General features: G+C 35.9%; 1 long non-coding RNA gene across 1 annotated transcript; it reads right to left on the reverse strand.

Annotated features, from left to right (window-relative positions):
- Positions 1–19,462: 19,462 nt before the first annotated feature.
- On the reverse strand, positions 19,463–21,803 carry LOC149494412 (uncharacterized). Its single transcript, XR_016322227.1, has 3 exons — positions 21,449–21,803; positions 21,312–21,378; positions 19,463–19,671 (listed from the first exon to the last, which is right to left on the reverse strand). It is a non-coding gene; the product is annotated as an uncharacterized LOC149494412 (long non-coding RNA).
- Between the last annotated feature and the right edge of the window lie 1,984 nt (positions 21,804–23,787).

The raw sequence follows: 23,787 nt of genomic DNA on the forward strand, positions 1-23,787 counted from the left end.
TGGAACGAGAGTAAAAACTTATTATACGATTGGTGGGAGAGAACCATCAAAATATAACCTTCGACGTAATATCTAAAAAATGAGGATTGAAATTGCACTCTTCACGAAGGATAAGTTTATTTTGATGAGTTTGAGCAAAGAATTTGATTTGATAACTTGGTTTCTAGTGGTTGAGAGTGGTCCCAGCCATGGCTGAGTAACTGAGTTTTAGAAGTCCTGTTTTTAGAATAAGAGTGGCTTTGATACTATTGAGTTTGAAGAATGAATTGATTTGTTATATATTTGTATTAATTACAAATGAGAAACATTTAGCCTTGGGTTTAACAACTAGCTCCAAAATGTATGCCTATAGATATGGAACATAATTAGGGAAGATAATAACCGAGAATATACAACATTAAATACATTAAATTGCATTGAAACATATTAGGTGTTGGAGATTTTATTTTATTTTTTTGGTTTAAAGTACAAGCGTAGATTTTTACAAAAATCCAACAATCCACCTCTTATTTAAAAGATTTGAGTCCTTTTTACTCGGTCCAACCCTTTTGGTTGGAGATATATTACTATGGATATTGCTGCTCATATTTCTTTTAATCCCAATAATTATAGGTCTCTCTCTCTATTACATATATACACTACAAAACTTTTAGCTATTAGCGACGGATATTTTCATTCGTAAAATGAATAATTTGACCGGTAATTTAAATTACCGACCGATTATCAACAGAAATATATGGTTTGTAATTGCCTTGGCGGTAAAAAATTAGCTACTAAAAGAAAATATGCATCGGTAAATGAGCTACGAAATTTGGTCGGTAATTTATTTTGTTGTCGTCGGTAATTTGGTGGTTAAATTCATTCATAGTTTGGTAGGTAAATGGTTGGCAAATATTTTTGTCGGTAATGGTTGGTATTTCGTTGGTAATTTGATCGGCAAAAGGTTGGTATTTTGACAGTAAAATATTTAATCATTACTTTTAAAATTATATTTCCATCGATAACCAATGGAAATTCTGTCGATAAAATTTGTTGAAATTCAATTTTTTTTTTTGTTTTTTCAAATAAATAACCTATTTCGAATTACCTTAAAAAATACGTTCAAATTGTAGACAAGTAAATATGTAAATAAGCTAATGTTTACATAATATTAAACATAAACAAACATGAGTTATAACATTAAACACAAACAAATATAAGTCTCAAATATATAAAAGTACTATTATGTTTAACATTGTGTTTCGTTTCAAGAAAGCAACATATTATGGTTTACTATAGCCTAAAACAAAAATCAAAGGATTTTGTGACTGATCCCCAATCAGCTGATCATCAGAAAGATGTATTTCTCCAACTGTATCAACATCATCTTTAGAGACAGGATCATGTGCAGAGACAATATCAGTCTTATCTGTAGCTGGAGGATCTGTAGGAGGAGTGGGTCTGATGCGTAAATGCTGATGAATCTCTATGATCATATGTGATTGTTGAGCAAGAACTCCAATTGCTGCATCACCAACCTCTCTAGTGCAGTGTGTTGCTCTGCAAAAGACTGAACTGTATCTCTGGAAGTCCCTGCACGCGCAAACGCTATAAAATGCAAAGGATAATTGGACTGAGATAAATATGATGTCGCCTCAGATCCAAATCCCTTATATCCTTCGGTTGTCTTTTCCTTTAGCAACCGTTAGGTATATCTCTGTGTCATCAATTGGATCCTCAAAATCGCGAGATGCTTGATCCTCTCTGACTCCTTCTAAAATCTCCTGCAATAAAGTATTACATATAATTCATTACAAATTGATTTAACATTTAAATTCTAATAATGATAACCTATGATAAAATTAATACAATCTATATATAGTTTACAATAAAAAAAAAAATCTAAATACTTATATAAAAGTTCTCAGCTCGTTTAACAACTCATTTACTTCTATCATCCTTCTTTGCATTGACCTTATGGAACAACTCACTAAGTGTTTCTTCTCGTCCCAACTCAACTACCTGAGTTTAAATAAAATAATGTATCTAAATATAATAGTTTAATTACATATAATCTAAAGTTATATATATATATATATATATATATATATATATATATATATATATATATATATATATCACAAAAGTTTAAAAAGTTTACCATACACTTCTATACTTAGAATGGTGGATAGAATCTTCGGTATGACAAGATGGACCAGATCTAACTCCTCCTTTCTTAGTGTGTCTATTCTTGGATTGTTGTGTCCATTTCTTGACCTGCTGAGGTGTTGCCCATATCTAGGTCCACCTTTCCCACACATTATCATTTACATATGGTTCTTTTCCCTTACTCTTCACCTCATGTATGAGGTCCTTGTATCTCTCTGCAATCTTATGCTCCCATAGCCATTTAACCATATGATCAATTGCCATGTTCCAGTAAAACCATTTTTGTAACCATAACATTAGCAATAAGGCACAACAAGCAACATGAAATATAAAATATAGAACAAAAAAAATATCCAAGAGGGGGGGTAAATTGGTATTTTAAAAAATTTATACTTTTTGAAAATATAACAATCAAAGCAGAAGCAACAAATATACCAACTTAAATCAGATAATAATAATGTATGAAGCAGTTAAACATTCAATTTGATTTATCATAAAGATTAGAACAAAGAGCAAAATTAGTTACTAAATATAGCTCACTAAAATTAGTCTACAGAGATACTGTAATTTAGTAAGTAAGTTAAGCAATCTCACAAGTCAAATAAATCCAGCACAACACAAACACTAGAGTTTATTCATTAAGCATAAATAGATAATCAAGTGAGTGTGTGAGAATATAGTAATTAAGAGATGAAAGAGGAGAAAACAACACAATCAATTTTATAGTTGTTCGACTCTTATCATGTCTACATCCACTCCTCAAGAAGCTCTTTTGAGATCCTCCACTATCATACTCTTTTCAAGGGCAAGAGTAAAGCTAAATACAATGAGATAGTTCAACACCTAGAACTAACCATTCCTGATAAGTTTTCAAAGAATTTATAAACTTATCCTTTTTAGTTTTGGCAAAAAACTAAATAAAAACTTAACCCCACTAGTTTTTATCTAGAACTAGGAAACTTACATGACTTGCTCTTACGCAAAGAGAGGTGCTTGATTACCCAAACAACACAAGCTTCACACAAGCTTTGTTCTCATAAGACTTTTCATTTTTGTTTTTCCTCTACTCTATTCTAGATTAACAAAAACCTATAATAGAAAGAGAGTTATGCCCATTTAAGCTTAGGAAAGAGATTTTAAAATGTTTTTCAATTGAGTTTTGAAAATCTCTCTCAAAATATGATTCATCTTCTTCTCTTAGAAATAATGCATTTGAAGCACAAAGAGGAAGAATACGATGAAGGATATGGGCTAAGAAGAGGGAAGGATATGTGCTGTAGTACTTTTTATAGAAATTGGGTCTTTTCAAATTTAAAAGCCCAAGGAATTTTAAGATCTTATTTTCCCACTAAACCTTTCTAACAAAGAGAAAGTTTTTTTAACTTTTGAAAGATGGGATTTGAAATATATTTTTCCCTTTTAAAATTTTAAGAAATATTATTTTATTAAAAATATCTTCTTTAAGTGAATATTTCAAAAAGGCTAGAAAGATGATTTTGATTTAGCTAGAATAGGCATTGCTAGTAACTAAATCTAACTAACTAGGCTAACTTACTAGTAACGTTGCCTTCAAGCCTTTAATTTGATGTGTTCACTTGAATTAATTTATGCACAAGATTTTAAAAACATACTATATAATAAATTATTTCAATTTATTATTTTTGTTGAACGTAAAAATTAGAGGTTGTAAAAGCCCTTGAGCCAACACTTTTGCATAATTTTTGTGAACATGTAAATAATATGCCATAATACTAGTACCTCAATAGCTCAATCATCAAAAATCAAATGAAAATACTATTATCTCAAAAGCTCTTACCTGAAACTCACTCCAATAATAATCAAAAGTGTTTTGTGACACCATCTTCCAACTTATCCTTTCTGGATCAAGTTTCTCCTTGAATATCTTAGTGATCTACCTTGAAGCATCACTAGACGGCTCTAACCTAACATTGAAAGACATCCACATTATAAATATAATATATAAACTTGAACATAAAGCATTTATATTGATTTTCTTCATGCATAATAAATTAAGTATATTAGCAATATATATTGTTTAGTTTCCATTTTGAGTGTAAATCAGCAATATTAAGTAATTGATTAATGTTTTCCCTCATAAAATGCTTTATACATTATTATTATTACCTCCCTTTGACTATTTCAATTTGTTTGTGATTAATATGAGGCCCACAACTATCACCTCCCACAGATGGATCAGCTTCACCTGATGATGAATTTTGTGCCTGAATACTCGTACCTGTTGTAGTATTAGGTGCATGATGTGGAGGTGGAGGTGAACGACGTGGAGGTGGTGGTGGAGACAATGGTGGAGCTGAGCCTCTTCCTTTCCCTCTCCCTCTCCCTCTTCCTCTTCCTGCACCTGCACCTACATCTTGTTGTTCCTGTGCCTCATCATCAATAGGAATATTTAATCTACCTCTGCCTCTAGCCATCACAAACTAATTCCTGCATCCATAAACATTTAAACAATCTACAAGACATATGATGCAATAATATAAAAATACAATTATAACTCCATTATTTTAATATAATTTTTAAGCTATAGATATTTTAATTATAAATTTGAGATAAGTACAATGATTAATAAGCAAAATTACAACTCATTCATTTTCATTATCATTAGAAGCATCATTTACTGAGACTTCGTCAGAGGATATTGAATAAATATATAGCTCTTCTGCTCCATCTTCCTCTAAGTCATTAATGTCAACCTCAAAACCATTTGGATCATTTAGAGTTGTAGGCAAATTCTCCTCTTCAAATGTGATTGACAAACTTCTATGTCATCTTCTTGAAATACCATATTTTGTACAAAAATATAAGGTAATTCCACGACATGTCTTGGTTTTATCTTGTACACTGAAAGCCAATTGTTCTTATCTTGTCTCATAGATCGATATGAGACGAAGTAAACTTATTGTGCTTGCATCGCTAAAACAAATCCTTTGATTAATAATGACTATATTGTATCTAGCATGAATCTTCATCTCGACATTTGGAGTTGGATCATACCATTCACAGTGGAATAATACATTTCTTTAAAGAGGTAAAGCTGGGTACTCCACTATCAATACCTCAATCAAGTTGCCATAGAAATCATTAGGCTGGTCACTATAGTTTGACCCCTTTATACATACGCCACTATTGTTAGTTATTCTATTTGATTCACGACTTTCTGCATGGAATTTGTAACCATTAACAAAGTATCCAGAATACACAGTAATTGTATAAAGGAGGCCCTTGGCAAGGTCTTCATAAATTGAATTTTTATGGAATTCACTTCTCAAATTCAATAATTTCGAGTTAGTAAAAGTCTGATTTAACAATTTTTGATAGCAAAAATAAATTAAAACTAAACATATATATAGTGAAATGATAGGACAAATTCCTAATCAGAATGAGATTAAGTTTATAATATTAATATAATAAAAATAATAAATTGATATCATAATTAGAATATGATTAGTAATGATATTTTTATCAATTCATAAACTTAGCAAGAGCATTTTAGTAACCCAATGTTCCCCTCTCATTTCATACTTTTATATATATTATAGATTATAGATATAGATTATAACGTGTGAAACAATATTTTTTTTATTCTAAAAAAACAATATTTTTTTGTAGATGTTTTTTTGCATTAAAATTTTTATTTTAAATTAGGATAATATGTTAAAATAATAATATTAGAATAATATAATAAAAATTTTATAGTCAATTAATAAATAATTATTAAAAAAACTCAATTGATTAATAATTTAATATTTTAATTTATCAATTATTAAAAACTCAAGTTAGTTATAAACTCATATTTCTATCAATTATCCAAAAGGATATTTTAAGATTTCTAAAATTTCGCTATCATTATTATAGATAATCCCGTTATACTCCCTTATTCTCATTTTTATATAAAGTATAAAAGCATAGATAAATAGTGTCTTATCTTTTTGTTTTGCTTTAACAAAATAATAGCCAGCTGGAAAGGGCATCTAATTATAATAATTATATTAATTATCTCCAAACCAACAAATGGGGAAGTTGCCCTTTGTTGTTTCTTTCCATTGACAAATTGTCATGTAGCAATCTTCAGTTTTGGTAGGTGACATGTATATTTTTCTTTGTTTTATTATTATATATATATTTCATATATTTTATAATTTATTAGTCTATTTATATTCCTAATTATAATAGTTTATCCTATAAATTAGTTAAATTAGTTAAATTAAATGTAAATGTAAATTTTACGGGTGAAATAAAAGATCATATATTTTATAATTTGTTAGTGAATTTAAATTCTTAATTATAATAGTTTAAGTTTATAAATTAGTTAAATTAAATATAAATCCTTCCGACTATGTAAAATTTATGAGTGAAATAAAAGATGTTATACTATTTTTATCGTTAATGAAAATATGTAAATTTTAGCAAATATAAAAAATTAGTAATTTAGCATAAAACTTAAAATATGCTAATATTAAACTTTTATTAAAATAATTATATTTACTGATCACAAAGCCATAAATGGTCTTAATACTATTACTATAAAAAAAAATGTTAAATCCTTAAATTTTCAATCTTTTTCAATCTTTATCTCTTTTTTATTTTTTTAATCTTTCAATAAAAACAGTTGATGGCTTCAACTTCTTGGATATCTGATATCACCATCCAACTTCTATTTGCTTTTTTTTTTTTCTTCTTCTTCTTTTCTACTTCAAAACTATCTTCTTGCTCAATAATATGAGAATCTTTTTCCTTATTTAATTTCAGATAGAACTTAAATTTTTAGCATACACTTTTTCTTTTGGGTGCCTATTAAATTAAAATAATTAGACAATCAAGTATTATCTGTTTAATCTTCTCACTTATATAAAGAATATAAGATTTCGAATTCGAGTTATCGCAACTATAAGTACTTTCACCAATTTTGTGAGATTAAAGGAGGGCTAACTCTCATTTACATAGCTTTATTTCATCCCGTCGGACCTTCCATTGAATAATTAAAATAAATATATTTTAAATAAATAATATAAAATTATATGTAAATCAAATGAACTATATGGGCATATCTAATTGGCTTGAAAATAAAGTCCGCTTGATTTTCTTTTTTCTCATTTGCTTTTCTATTCTTTTCTTTAACAATCTTGGTACAGTCAACATTTCACAATTTTCACTATTTTTGTTTTGTTTGCGGGCAGAAGCGAAATTATGAAGATATCATTTTATAGGAATTCCAACTTATGGGTGTTTAATAGTTGCGGTTTACTGTATAATATTATATAATTTTAATTAATTAATAAAATTAAAAGTTTCATAATTAAAATGAGAATAAATTATCTTTAACGATATTATAAGTCAATCAAAATTAAAAATTTCCTAATTAGAATGGACTAAATTATCCTTAATTATATTACTAATTAACCAATAAATTAAACTAAAAGTCCGTGGAGACATTTTTGGTAAATCCAATGTTCTTCCACTCCCACTTTTATATATATTAGTCTTTTATGATATTTGTTTCATGTTGACTATACTCGTTATTTGTACTCGTTTAATTTTATGCAATTGTTTACTTTTACTTTTTATTTGTACTTATTTTTATTTTTTAATATTAAATATTAATTATAATTTTCATCTTATATTATTTAGATTTTTATAATTTTAAAATTGAGAAAGGAGAATAAAAAAATCTCTTTTTGTAACACCCATTCCCGGTCCACCCGTAAACCCGAATGAACCGGACCGAGGCGCTACAAACTGGTTGACTGTATGGTCTGACATGCTGAAATCATAATGTATATTGAATATAATAGCATGCTGATACTGTATACAAAAATAATGTACTTTATATTTACAAAACATGATACTAGTTTACAAAATGAAATGGGCCCAACTGTGTGCCCTGTACATGCCATAAAAAGGATAAACAAAAATACACATCCGTATGAGTAGCTACCCTGAAGACTGAGTCTTCTACAAATGAACTGCAGCAGTTGTAAGCTGACTCTCTACTGTCCAATCTCAAAACCTGCGAGTTAAACAGGTAACTCGCTGAGCAAATAAAGCTCAGTGGTTATCTCAACAGATAAAGAAACAAAGAAATACATACATGTGTAGAAAGAACCATGTAAACACATATGGCACATATAAGCACACACATCATGATACTTTCATGATACCTTGATTATCCTTTGTACTGTTTATAATACTGTATAATTCATGAAATGTTATGTCAAGATATCTGTATGGCTCCATAAGGTTATAGTGAAACCGAAGTGATAAGAAAAACTGTATGAAACTGGATGAATACTGTATGCTTGGCTGCTATAGCCCATATAATCATATCCACTCAACGGCCTGTAGCCGGAGTATCCAACTGTATGAGGTGCAGATATGCTATCCTATGTCGCGACATAGCCTTATCTACATGGTTTCTACCTAACCTCAATGGAGCATAATGTTGGTATGTCAATAATATAACACAACATCACATGAATAATTCATAACTTCATAATTCATAATGTATATTTGATTTCACATCATTTGCATGCTTGCATGTTGTTTTGATACATGTTCTAATGTTGTATTTGATGTTAAAATGATTGGAGGCATATAAGTGAAGCAAAGGAATACAATTGCATTGAAAAAGAAGTCCAAAAATGCATGAAAACACAAGTCGCGAGCGCGCCTTGCAAGGTCGCGAGCGCGTAATGCACTAGATGAGAGACAGTGAGTTATCGGGCACAAGTCGCGACCGCGTACTTGAAAGTCGCGAGCGCGAGAAGTGCCAAATGAGAGACAGTGAGTTCCCAGGCCAAACTCGCGAGCGCGCGATGAAGGTCGCGAGCGCTTGCAGGCCATGGGCTAAGTACGCGAGCGCGCACTTACATGTCGCGAGCGCGAGATGTGCCACATGAGAGTCAGAGAGTTTGCGAGCACAAGTCGCGAGCGCGTACTTGAAAGTCGCGAGCGCGAGATGTGCCAAATGAGAGTCAGAGAGTTTCAGGTGAAAGTCGCGAGCGCGTAGTTCAAATTCGCGAGCGCGAGAAGGCAACGTGAACTCATCATGCAATTCGCGCGCGCGCTTCCGGCCTGCACTGTCTGTACTCTTTTGGTCATATCTCTCAATATACAACTTCAATTTGGATGATTCAAAAACCCATGTAAAGCTAACACATAGAGGAACAAATAACGCTTCTATGACACTTCCTAATTCCATCAATAAATGGGGTCAAAATCAAGATGAAGTTACTGGTAAAATTCCAGCAAGCCCTGTTTCAACATAAACTCAATATTCACTTCATTTATTCAATACCTCCCCTGTTCTCCCCTGTTTCTCACCATTACCAGTCCTCCCACTCAACAATAAGCAATATATCTCACTAGCAACACACCACACAATTCTCATGCAAAGAAAATGAAAAATAACAAGAGATATCAAACCTTTACTCCAAAAAGCTTGAGTTCTTCTTTAGCTTCTTTTTTCTACACTCTTAGAACTCCCTTCACCTATCAATAAGAATTCTTATGAATTCTAAAATAATAGCACCAAATGATTCAATTATGAACTTCAAAAAGGTTTACTTACTTGGATAGAAGAAAAATTGAAGTTAAGGCTTAACTACCATGAAAATTGAAAAGAAGGTGGAAGAGGAAAGGAAGAAGATGAAGATAAACATTAAAATGGGAAAGTGAAAATGTGTATTACGGGTAGGCCATCAAAAATCAAAGGATTTTATGGAAAACTTCCTAAATGGTACCTCAATTGTTAACAGGTTACTACTAAAGACCCAAGCTCAATCTTTTAATACAAATCAATCCTCACCCACATGCTTTATCTTTTTCTCTCACTCAAATAAGTCCACTTATAATCTCATTCTACCCCAACCGGGTTGGTTCAACTCGACTCAACTCGACTACTCAACTCTATGCTAAGACTCGACTCGGTAGGATGTCACAATTCTCCCCTCCTAAATAAAAACTTCGTCCCGAAGTTTACCTGTTGTGAACAATTGCGGATACTGTTGTCGCATGATGTTTTCAGATTCCCAAGTTGCTTCTTCTGTCTTATGATTCCTCCAAAGAACTTTTACCAATGTTATTTTCTTGTTCCGCAATTCTTTAGTTTCTTTGGCTAAGATCTGAACTGGTTCTTCTTCATAGGTGAGATCCGGCTGAATTTCAATCTCTTCTGCTGATAACACATGTGATGGGTCTGATCTGTATCTCCTTAACATGGATACGTGAAAGACATTATGAATTCGATCTAAGGTTGAAGGTAACGCTAGGCGATAGGCTAATGGTCCTACACGTTCAACAATCTCGTATGGACCAATGAACCTAGGGCTAAGCTTACCCTTTCGTCCAAACCTTAGGATCTTTTTCCATGGTGAAACTTTCAGAAATACCTTATCACCCACCGAGTACTCAATATCCTTTCTCTTTAAATCAGCATAAGACTTCTGTCGATCACTTGCTTCTTTCAGCCGTTTTCTGATGATTTCCACTTTCTCTTCTGTTTCTCTAACCAAATCTGGACCCAAAATCTTCTTCTCACTCAGTTCTGTCCAACACACAGGTGTCCTGCATGGTCTACCATACAATGGTTCATATGGTGCCATCTTGATGCTTGATTGGTAGCTGTTGTTGTAGGCAAACTCCATGAGAGGTACATATCTGTCCCAACTGCCTTCAAATTCTATAACACATGATCTCATCATGTCTTCTAGAATTTGAATGACTCTCTCTGATTGGCCATCTGTTTGAGGATGAAATGCAGTGCTGAAATGCAATCTCGTCCCTAATGCTTCCTGCAGTTTACTCCAAAACTTCGATGTAAACCTTGGATCACGATCAGATATAATGGATGATGGAACTCCATGTAGTCGAACTATTTCGCTAACATAAATGTCTGCTAACTTGTCCAGAGAATAGTCCATCCTGACTGGTAGAAAGTGTGCGGACTTAGTTAATCTGTCCACGATCACCCATACTGCATCATGCTTCCGCTGCGTCTGAGGTAATCCAGTAACAAAATCCATCGTGATCTGATCCCACTTCCATGTTGGCACTGTTATTGGATGAAGTAACCCAGCTGGCAGTTGATGTTCTGCTTTTACTTGTTGACATGTTAAACATCTTGTTACAACATGTCCGATATCTTTCTTCATGCCCGGCCACCAATAGCCTTTCTTCAAATCCTGATATATCTTGGTACTGCCTGGATGCATTGTATATGGACTGTTATGAGCTTCATGCAAAATCTTTTGTCTAAGCTCCCCTATCTGTGGTACAACAACTCTGTCTTCATAAAATAAGACTCCACTGTTATCCAATCTGAATTTCCCACCATGATCTTCCTGTACTTGTTTTACCCATAGTGCTATTTGTGCATCTTTCTTCTGTGCTTCTGCAACTTCTTGAACCCAAGATGGCTGTACTTGCATCTGTGCTAGAATAACTCCCTGCTGTTGCAACTCCATGCTAATTCTCATTGCTCTCAAAGCAAACAATGATTTCCGGCTAAGGGCATCAGCTACCACATTAGCTTTGCCCGGATGGTAATTAATGACATAGTCATAATTAGCCAGAATCTGCATCCACTTCCGTTGTCTTGAATTCAAATCTTTCTGTGTCGGTAAATACTTTAAACTCTGATGATCTGTGTAAATATAACACTTTTCACCATACAGATAATGCCGCCATACTTTGAATGCTAGAACAATGGCTGCCAGTTCTAAATCATGGGTTGGATAATTCAATTCATGTGGCTTCAACTGTCTGGAGACATAAGCTACCACTTTCCTGTCTTGCATGAGTACACATCCTAACCTAATATGAGAGGCATCACTGTAAATCTCAAAGTGTAACATCCCTTCCCGGTCCACCCGTTAACTCAAATGAACCGAGCTGAGACGCTACAATCTGGTTGAACCTATGTCCTTTTATGCTAATATCATGTTGTATGCTGATTATGATGTCAAGCTGTTGCTTTTTACATGAGGAAAATATAGATATGTACTTAATATTTTTACAAGACATGATACTAATTTTCAAAATGAAATGGGCCCAACTGTGTGCCCTGTACATGCCATGATAAGGATAGACAGAATCAAAATATCCAAATGAGTAGCTACCCTGAAGACTGAGTCTTCCACAGATGAACTGCAGCAGTTGTAAGCTGATTCTCTACGGTCCAGTCTCGAAACCTACGAGTTAAATAAATAACTCGCTGAGCAAATAATGCTCAGTGGATATCTCAATTTAATAAGAAATAAAACAATAAACATATAAGCACACATATCATTATACTTTCATGATTTTACCTGCTGTTCATGATGTTGTATAAATTTTGCAACTTTTATTAACCATCGTATACTTTATAAATAATAAATCACATAACTGCATGGCTCCATAAGGTTATAGTGAAACCAAAGTGATAAGAAAAACTGTATGAACTGTATGAAACTGGATGAATACTGTATGGCTGGGCTGTTATGGCCCGTATATAAATCATATCCACTCAACAGCCTGTAGCTGGAGTACCAAACTGTATGGGGCGCAGATCTGCTATCCTATGTCGCGACATAGTCTTATCTACGTGGTTTCTGCCTAACCTTAATGGAGCATATTATGTGTATTGTGATAATACAAGAATTATTTAGAAAATATCTAATGAGGAATAATGCATACCATTGATAATGTATAAAGTAACTTGCATGGAAATACTCTAGCTATTGCACCCGCGATGCAATTCTTACTAATATTTATGTAACTAAATTTTACCATTCAGATTAAGGAAATTCTTAGTTTGAATTAAGTTCACTTAGAAGGTAAAATGCAGTAATAATTTTCGGGTGAATGAATCTACATATGCATTCCAACATCATTTCTAATGTGTTCTTGAAATCTGCCAGACAGCCTGTACATGTTTCACAAATCCTATCATAACTCTTTCTGTATACGTCCAATTTAGGCTATTCTAAATTCTATGGTTAGCTAACATCTTAAGGTACAAAGTTTTCTTCTATCACATCTCTTAATTACGTTGGCAAGGTAGTCACATATTGAGCTCAAGTAGCAACTGCCAGTCTGCCCTGCTGTTGGTTTCCAGCCTGCCCAGTTTATACTATTTTGGTCATATCTCTCAATTTATAACTCCAATTTAGGTGATTCTACATTCTATGGTTAGCTAACACATTAGGCTACAAATTTGTCTTCTACCACATCTCTTAATTACGTTGGTACGGTAGTCAAACATTGAGCTCAAGTAGCAACTGTCAGTCTGCCCTGCTGTTGGGTTCCAGCCTGCACAAGTTATACTATTTTGGTCACAGATCTCAATATATAACTCCAATTTAGGTGATTCTGCCTTCTATGGTTAGCTAACACATTAGGCTACAAATTGGTCTTCTACCACATCTCTTAATTACGTTGGTAAGGTAGGCAAATATTTACCGAAATGAGCAACTTCCAGTCCGTCCAGACTGTTGATTTCCAACCTGCACAGTCTGTACTATTTTGGTCATATCTCTCAATTTATAACTCCAAATTAGGTGATTCAAAAACTCATGGACAGATAAAACATAGAGGAACAAATAACTCTTCTATACCACTTCCTAATTCCATCGTTAAACAGAGTCAAAATCAGGGTGAAGTTACTGGTCAATGGTCCAACAAACTGGGTTCAGCATGAAATCAATATCTACTTCATTCATTCAATTCATCCCATGCTTTATCACCATTTACAGACCTCTAATTCAACATTCAGCAATATATGTTTTCATTATCAACACACTACACAAGTTTTCATGCAAGAAAATGTGAAAAACTAAAAGAGATATCAAACCTTCAACCAAAAGAGCTTTAAATCCTCTTCTTAGCTTCCTTTTCTTCCAACTTTGAGTTCCCCTCTCCTATACATAATAACTCTTAGAAATCATCTAAAATATCACAAAAGTATGAAAATCAAGAAGGGCTACTTACTTGGATAGAGTTCTAGGTTGAATGTAGTGTTTAAATCACATGAAAATGGATGGAGAAAGGAAGGAGATGAGGAGAAAGATGAAAGGAGATGAAGAGGAAGATGAAGATGAAGAAGACGTTGAAGATGAAGATGAAGAAAATGAAGAAGGCAAACTGAAATGGAAGTCTCGTATAGTCCAAATTTATCTTTGATTGTGTGTTAAAAATTACCAAATAGTACCTATATTTTCCATATGTTACATTTTAATACCTAAACTTTATATTTTAGTGCAAGTAAGTCCTACTCCTTAGACTTTGATCTTTTTGTTTCATTCAAGTAAGTCCACTTCTTTTACTTATTTAAGTTACATCCCATTCTACCCCACTCTGGATTTAAATGGCTTGAACCGGGTTCTTGTTCGGCTCAACTCGACTCGACTCTATGCAACGATTCGATTCAGTAGGATGTTACAGTTCTACCCTTCTAAATAAAAAACTTCGTCCCGAAGTTTACCTGTTGTGAACAAATGCGGATACTGTTGTCGCATGATTTCTTCAGATTCCCAAGTTGCTTCTTCTGTTTTATGATTCCTCCAAAGAACTTTGACCAATGCTATTTTCTTGTTTCGCAATTCTTTAATTTCTCTGGCTAGGATCTGAACTGGTTCTTCTTCATAAGTGAGATCTGGTTGAATTTCAATCTCTTCTGCTGATAACACGTGTGATGGGTCGGATCTGTATCTCCTTAACATTGATACATGAAAGACATTATGAATTCGATCTAATGTCGAAGGTAACGCTAGGCGATAGGCTAATGGTCCTACACGTTCAAGAATCTCGTATGGACCAATGAACCTAGGACTAAGCTTACCCTTTCTTCCAAACCTTAGGATCTTTTTCCATGGTGACACTTTTAGAAATACTTTATCACCGACCGTATACTCAATGTCCTTTCTCTTTAAATCAGCATAGGACTTCTGTCGATCACTTGCTTCCTTCAGCCGTTTTCTGATGATTTCCACTTTCTCTTCTGTTTCTCTAACCAAATCTGGACCCAAAATCTTCTTCTCACTAAGTTCTGTCCAACATACAGGTGTCCTGCATTTTCTACCATACAACGCTTCATATGGTGCCATCTTGATGCTCGATTGATAGCTGTTGTTGTAGGCAAATTCCATGAGATGTACATATCTGTCCCAACTGCCTTCAAATTCTATAACACATGATCTCATCATGTCTTCCAAGATTTGAATGACTCTCTCTGACTGGCCATCTGTCTGAGGATGAAAGGCAGTGCTGAAATGTAGTTTCGTTCCTAATGCGTCTTGCAGTTTACCCCAGAACTTCGATGTAAACCTTGGATCACGATCCGATATAATGGATGATGGAACTCCATGTAGTCGAACGATTTCTCTAACATAGATTTCTGCTAACTTGTCCAGAGAATAGTCCATCCTGACTGGTAGAAAGTGCGCAGACTTGGTTAATCTGTCAACAATTACCCATACTGCATCATGCTTCCGCTGCGTCTGAGGTAATCCGGTAACAAAATCCATCGTGATCTGATCCCATTTCCATGTTGGAACTGTTATTGGATGAAGCAACCCAGCTGGCAATTGATGTTCTGCTTTTACTTGTTGACATGTCAAACATCTTGTTACGAAGTTTCCAATGTCTTTCTTCATGCCTGGCCACCAATAGCCTTTCTTCAAATCTTGATACATCTTAGTACTGCCTGGATGCATTGTATATGGACTGTTATGAGCTTCATGCAGAATCTTCTGTCTGATTTCCCCTTGTGGTACAACAACTCTGTCTTCATAGAACAATACTCCACTGTTATCCACTTTGAATTTCCCACCATGGTCTTCCTGTACTTGTTTAACCCATAGTGCTATGTGCTCATCTTTCTTCTGTGCTTCTGCAACTTCCTGAACCCAAGATGGTTGTACTTGCATTTGTGCTAGAATAGCTCCCTGCTGTTGCAACTCCATGTTGATTCTCATTGCTCTCAAAGCATACAATGGTTTTCGACTAAGGGCATCAGCTACCACATTAGCTTTACCCGGATGGTAATTAATGACATAATCATAATTAGCCAGAATCTGCATCCACTTCCGTTGTCTTGAATTCAGGTCTTTCTGTGTCGGTAAATACTTTAAACTCTGATGATCAGTGTAAATGTAACACTTTTCACCGTATAGATAATGCCTCCATACTTTGAACGCTAGAATAATGGCTGCCAGTTCTAAATCATGGGTTGGATAATTCAATTCATGTGGCTTCAGTTGTCTGGAGACATAAGCTACCACTTTACTGTCTTGCATGAGTACACATCCTAACCCAGTATGAGAGGCATCACTGTAAATCTCAAATTCTTTACATGACACTGGTTGGGTCAACACTGGTGCTTCAGTCAACTTTTTCTTCAAAGTTTCAAAACTCTGCTGACACCTATCATCCCATTGGAATACAACCTCTTTCTTCAATAATCTTGTTAAAGGTGATGCAATGATGGAGAATCCCTTTACGAACTTTCTGTAATAGCCGGCTAAACCCAGAAAACTTCGAACTTCTGTAACATTCCTGGGTGGTCTCCAATCAATAATAGCTTCAATCTTCTTAGGATCCACTCTGATACCCTCTGATGACACCACATGTCCTAAGAAAGAAACTTCTTCCAGCCAAAACTCACACTTACTGAGCTTGGCATACAGCTGTTTATCCCTCAGTGTCTGAAGTACAATCCGCAAATGTTTATCATGTTCAACCCTGTCTCTGGAGTAGACCAAAATGTCATCTATAAACACCACCACGAACTGATCTAGATATGAATGAAACACGCGGTTCATAAGATCCATGAAAACCGCCGGTGCATTAGTGAGACCGAATGGCATTACTAAAAATTCATAGTGACCATATCGGGTCCTGAATGCCGTCTTGGAGATATCTTCTTCCTTTATCCGCAACTGATGGTATCCCGACCTGAGATCGATTTTAGAAAACATGCCTGCACCCTTTAGCTGATCAAACAAATCGTCGATTCGAGGCAATGGATACTTATTCTTGATTGTCAGCTTGTTCAGTTGTCTATAATCAATACACAGTCTGAGTGATCCATCTTTCTTCTTTACGAATAACACTGGTGCTCCCCAAGGTGATACACTGGGGCGAATAAAGCCTTTGTCTAATAACTCCTGTAGCTGAAGCTTTAACTCTTTTAGCTCTACTGGTGCCATTCTGTAAGGTGCAATTGATACTGGTGCTGCTCCAGGATAGACATCTATGGTAAACTCCACTTCCCTCCTTGGTGGTAACCCTGGTAACTCTTCTGGAAATACGTCTGGATAATCACATACTGTTGGTATGTCTTGCACTTTTAACTTTTCTTTCTCTGCTTTCAATGCACAAACTAAGTATGCTTCACAACCCTTCTGAATTAATCTCTTTGCTGCCATGGCTGATATCACATTACCCAGAAAATCTCGTCGCTTCCCAACGACTGTAATCTCTTCCCCTGCTGCTGTATATAATGTCACCCTTTTCTTTGCACAATCAACTATAGCCTGATGTCTAGATAGCCAATCCATACCCAGAATAACATCAAATTCTCTGAATGGTAACTCCATAAGATCTCCTGGAAACTCCTTTCCATGAATAACAATTGGACACCCTTTGACTACTATATGAGTTTTTACTGTATCTCCTAATGGATTAGTAACCAAAATACCCTGACTCACATGCTCAATTGCTAACCCTTTAACCCAGTGTTTAGGTACGCTAATGTATGAATGTGATGATCCAGGATCAATTAAAGCATAAACTGTATGATCAAATAAAGAAAACGCACCAACTATGACATCTGGAGCTTCCTCATCTTCCTTGGCTCGCATAGCATAGACCCTGGCTGGAACTCTGGTATCAGGTCTGTCCACAGTCTCTGACTGCTGTCTCTGCCCTCCGGAGCTCTCACTTCTACTCCGACCTCTACCTCTGCCTGCTATGAACTGTGTAGAAACTTCTGCCCTCTTAGGACAGTCCCTCCTCTGATGGTCTGATGCTCCACATATCATGCATCTACCTGTCACCATCCAACAATCTCCACCATGCCGTCTGCCACAATGCTCACAAGGTGGAAAAGTATAACCATCGGACCCTGTGCCTCTACTGGTGCCTCTACTAGCTCCTCTGCCTGAACCTCGACCACCACCGGCAGAACTAGCCACAACTGATGCCGCTGGCGCATGAGCACCCCTAGCTGTGCCGTGGCTAAAAGGATGCCTAGGACCAGCTGAAGTACTACCACCTCTGAATCTCTTGCTCTCCGACTGATATGTACTGGGTGCACTCTGAGTCTGATCTCTCTTCTGCTGAGACCGCTGGCGTCTGGTACGCTGACTGGCCTGAATTCGCTCTATCTCCTGAGCTGCCTCTACCAAAGCTGAGAACTCTCTGAATCTGGAAGCTACCACTCCCATCTGAATCTCATCGTTCAGGCCCTCCTGAAACTTTTTACACCTCTCTGCCTCTGTAGCCACTATCCGGTCACCATACCTGCTGAGTCTGGTGAATTCTCTTTCGTATTCTGCAACTGACATTCTGTTCTGTCTCAGGTATAAGAATTCCTTCCTTCTAGCATCAAGATAAGCCTCTGTGATGAACTTTTTCTTGAATTCATCCAAAAAGAATTGCCAGGTACGCTGCTCTGCTGGTACTCTCTGTTGAACAGTAGTCCACCATGTGTATGCCTCCTCTATCAGTAATGACGTGGCACAAATCAACTTGTCCTCTAGTGTACACTGTAATTGCTCCAGGACTCTTAAAGTACCATCTAACCAACACTCAACTGTTTCGGGATTGTCGTCCTTGCTAGCTCTGAATTCTTTTGCACCATATTTTCTAAGCTTTTCTAGTGGGGACTTTCTTTCTCTGTCTACTACTACTAATGCCTGAGGTACCACCCCTGCAATCTGTCTAAACGTATCTGCAAGTTGCTTTAACAGCACCTCTTGACCTGGTGCTACTGGAGCCTCACCCTCCACAGCTCTGGAGGCGTGTGACTCGCTTTCACCTTCCTGTGACATCCTCCTATAAAAATAACAACTGCTTAGTTCATCAGGGTAGTCATGGCATGTACACTATAATGACATATGCATTTAAGCCCGAGGAACTAAACTAGTGCTCTGATACCAAAATTTGTAACATCCCTTCCCGGTCCACCCGTTAACTCAAATGAACCGAGCTGAGACGCTACAATCTGGTTGAACCTATGTCCTTTTATGCTAATATCATGTTGTATGCTGATTATGATGTCAAGCTGTTGCTTTTTACATGAGGAAAATATAGATATGTACTTAATATTTTTACAAGACATGATACTAATTTTCAAAATGAAATGGGCCCAACTGTGTGCCCTGTACATGCCATGATAAGGATAGACAGAATCAAAATATCCAAATGAGTAGCTACCCTGAAGACTGAGTCTTCCACAGATGAACTGCAGCAGTTGTAAGCTGATTCTCTACGGTCCAGTCTCGAAACCTACGAGTTAAATAAATAACTCGCTGAGCAAATAATGCTCAGTGGATATCTCAATTTAATAAGAAATAAAACAATAAACATATAAGCACACATATCATTATACTTTCATGATTTTACCTGCTGTTCATGATGTTGTATAAATTTTGCAACTTTTATTAACCATCGTATACTTTATAAATAATAAATCACATAACTGCATGGCTCCATAAGGTTATAGTGAAACCAAAGTGATAAGAAAAACTGTATGAACTGTATGAAACTGGATGAATACTGTATGGCTGGGCTGTTATGGCCCGTATATAAATCATATCCACTCAACAGCCTGTAGCTGGAGTACCAAACTGTATGGGGCGCAGATCTGCTATCCTATGTCGCGACATAGTCTTATCTACGTGGTTTCTGCCTAACCTTAATGGAGCATATTATGTGTATTGTGATAATACAAGAATTATTTAGAAAATATCTAATGAGGAATAATGCATACCATTGATAATGTATAAAGTAACTTGCATGGAAATACTCTAGCTATTGCACCCGCGATGCAATTCTTACTAATATTTATGTAACTAAATTTTACCATTCAGATTAAGGAAATTCTTAGTTTGAATTAAGTTCACTTAGAAGGTAAAATGCAGTAATAATTTTCGGGTGAATGAATCTACATATGCATTCCAACATCATTTCTAATGTGTTCTTGAAATCTGCCAGACAGCCTGTACATGTTTCACAAATCCTATCATAACTCTTTCTGTATACGTTCAATTTAGGCTATTCTAAATTCTATGGTTAGCTAACATCTTAAGGTACAAAGTTTTCTTCTATCACATCTCTTAATTACGTTGGCAAGGTAGTCACATATTGAGCTCAAGTAGCAACTGCCAGTCTGCCCTGCTGTTGGTTTCCAGCCTGCCCAGTTTATACTATTTTGGTCATATCTCTCAATTTATAACTCCAATTTAGGTGATTCTACATTCTATGGTTAGCTAACACATTAGGCTACAAATTTGTCTTCTACCACATCTCTTAATTACGTTGGTACGGTAGTCAAACATTGAGCTCAAGTAGCAACTGTCAGTCTGCCCTGCTGTTGGGTTCCAGCCTGCACAAGTTATACTATTTTGGTCACAGATCTCAATATATAACTCCAATTTAGGTGATTCTGCCTTCTATGGTTAGCTAACACATTAGGCTACAAATTTGTCTTCTACCACATCTCTTAATTACGTTGGTAAGGTAGGCAAATATTTACCGAAATGAGCAACTTCCAGTCCGTCCAGACTGTTGATTTCCAACCTGCACAGTCTGTACTATTTTGGTCATATCTCTCAATTTATAACTCCAAATTAGGTGATTCAAAAACTCATGGACAGATAAAACATAGAGGAACAAATAACTCTTCTATACCACTTCCTAATTCCATCGTTAAACAGAGTCAAAATCAGGGTGAAGTTACTGGTCAATGGTCCAACAAACTGGGTTCAGCATGAAATCAATATCTACTTCATTCATTCAATTCATCCCATGCTTTATCACCATTTACAGACCTCTAATTCAACATTCAGCAATATATGTTTTCATTATCAACACACTACACAAGTTTTCATGCAAGAAAATGTGAAAAACTAAAAGAGATATCAAACCTTCAACCAAAAGAGCTTTAAATCCTCTTCTTAGCTTCCTTTTCTTCCAACTTTGAGTTCCCCTCTCCTATACATAATAACTCTTAGAAATCATCTAAAATATCATAAAAGTATGAAAATCAAGAAGGGCTACTTACTTGGATAGAGTTCTAGGTTGAATGTAGTGTTTAAATCACATGAAAATGGATGGAGAAAGGAAGGAGATGAGGAGAAAGATGAAAGGAGATGAAGAGGAAGATGAAGATGAAGAAGACGTTGAAGATGAAGATGAAGAAAATGAAGAAGGCAAACTGAAATGGAAGTCTCGTGTAGTCCAAATTTATCTTTGATTGTGTGTTAAAAATTACCAAATAGTACCTATATTTTCCATATGTTACATTTTAATACCTAAACTTTATATTTTAGTGCAAGTAAGTCCTACTCCTTATACTTTGATCTTTTTGTTTCATTCAAGTAAGTCCACTTCTTTTACTTATTTAAGTTACATCCCATTCTACCCCACTCTGGATTTAAATGGCTTGAACCGGGTTCTTGTTCGGCTCAACTCGACTCGACTCTATGCAACGATTCGATTCAGTAGGATGTTACACAAAGTCTTTACCTGACACTGGTTGAGTCAACACTGGTGCTTCAGTCAACTTTTTCTTCAAAGTGTCAAAACTTTGCTGACACCTATCATCCCATTGGAATACTACCTCTTTCTTCAACAATCTTGTTAAAGGTGATGCAATGATGGAGAATCCCTTTACGAACCTTCTGTAATAACCGGCTAAACCCAGAAAACTTCGAACTTCTGTGACGTTTCTGGGTGGTCTCCAATCAACAATAGCTTCAATCTTCTTAGGGTCCACTCTAATAGCCTCCGATGACACCACATGTCCTAAGAAAGAAACTTCTTCCAGCCAAAACTCACACTTACTGAGCTTGGCATAAAGTTGTTTACCCCTCAGTGTCTGAAGTACAATCCGCAAATGTTTATCATGTTCAACCCTGTCGCTGGAGTAGACCAGAATATCATCTATAAACACCACCACAAACTGATCCAGATATGAATGAAACACGCGGTTCATGAGATCCATGAAAACCGCTGGTGCATTTGTGAGACCGAATGGCATGACTAAAAATTCATAGTGACCATATCGGGTCCTGAATGCAGTCTTAACGATATCTTCTTCCTTTATCCGCAACTGATGGTATCCCGACCTAAGGTCGATCTTAGAAAACATACCTGCACCTTTTAACTGATCAAACAAATCATCGATTTGAGGCAATGGATACTTATTCTTGATTGTTAGTTTGTTCAACTGTCTGTAGTCAATGCAAAGTCTGAATGATCCATCTTTCTTCTTTACAAATAATACCGGTGCTCCCCAAGGTGATACACTAGGTCTGATAAAGCCTTTATCCAATAACTCCTGTAGCTGAATCTTTAACTCTTTTAGCTCGGCTGGTGCCATTCTGTAAGGTGCAATTGATACTGGTGCTGCTCCAGGATAGACATCGATGGTAAACTCCACTTCCCTCCTTGGTGGTAACCCTGGTAACTGTTCTGGAAATACATCTGGATAATCACACACTGTTGGTATATCTTGCACTTTTGACTGTTCTTTCTCTGCTTGTAATGCACATACCAAGTATGCTTCACAACCCTTCTGAATTAATCTCTTTGCTGCCATGGCTGATATCACATTACCCAGAAAATCTCGCCGCTTCCCAACTACTGTAATCTCTTCCCCTGCTGTTGTATATAATGTCACCCTTTTCTTTGCACAATCAACTATAGCCTGATGTCTGGATAGCCAATCCATACCCAGAATAACATCAACTTCTCTAAATGGCAACTCCATAAGATCTCCTGGAAACTCTTTTCCATGAATAACAATTGGACATCCTTCAACCACTGTATGAGTTTGTACTACATCTCCTAATGGATTTGTAACTACCATACCCTGACTCACATATGCAACTTCTAACCCTTTAACCCAAGGTTTAGGTACACTAATGTATGAATGAGATGAGACAGGATCAATTAAAGCATAAACTGTATGATCACATAAGGAAAACTCACCAACTATTACATCTGGAGCTTCCTCATCTTCTCTGGCTCGCATAGCATAGACCCTAGCTGGACCTCTAGTATCAGGTCTGTCCACAGTCTCTGACTGCTGTCTCTGCCCTCCGGAGCTCTCACCTCTACCTCTGCCTGTTATGAACTGTGTAGGAACTTTTGCCCTCTTCGGACAATCCTTCTTCTGATGGTCTGATGCTCCGCATATCCAACATTTACCAGTCACCAACCAACAATCTCCACCATGCCGTCTGCCACAATGCTCATAAGGTGGAAAAGGATAACCGGCTGACTCTGCACCTCTACCGGTGCCTCTACCAGTTCCTTTGCCTGAACCTCGACTACCTCCGGCAGAACTAGCCACAACTGATACCGCTGGCATGTTAGCACCCCTAGCTGTGCCTTGGC

The sequence above is a fragment of the Jatropha curcas genome, chromosome 8 (assembly GCF_041381405.1).
Source record: "Jatropha curcas cultivar XTBG-Jc1 chromosome 8, XTBG_Jcur_1.0, whole genome shotgun sequence".
In the NCBI taxonomy this organism is placed as follows: domain Eukaryota; kingdom Viridiplantae; phylum Streptophyta; class Magnoliopsida; order Malpighiales; family Euphorbiaceae; genus Jatropha; species Jatropha curcas.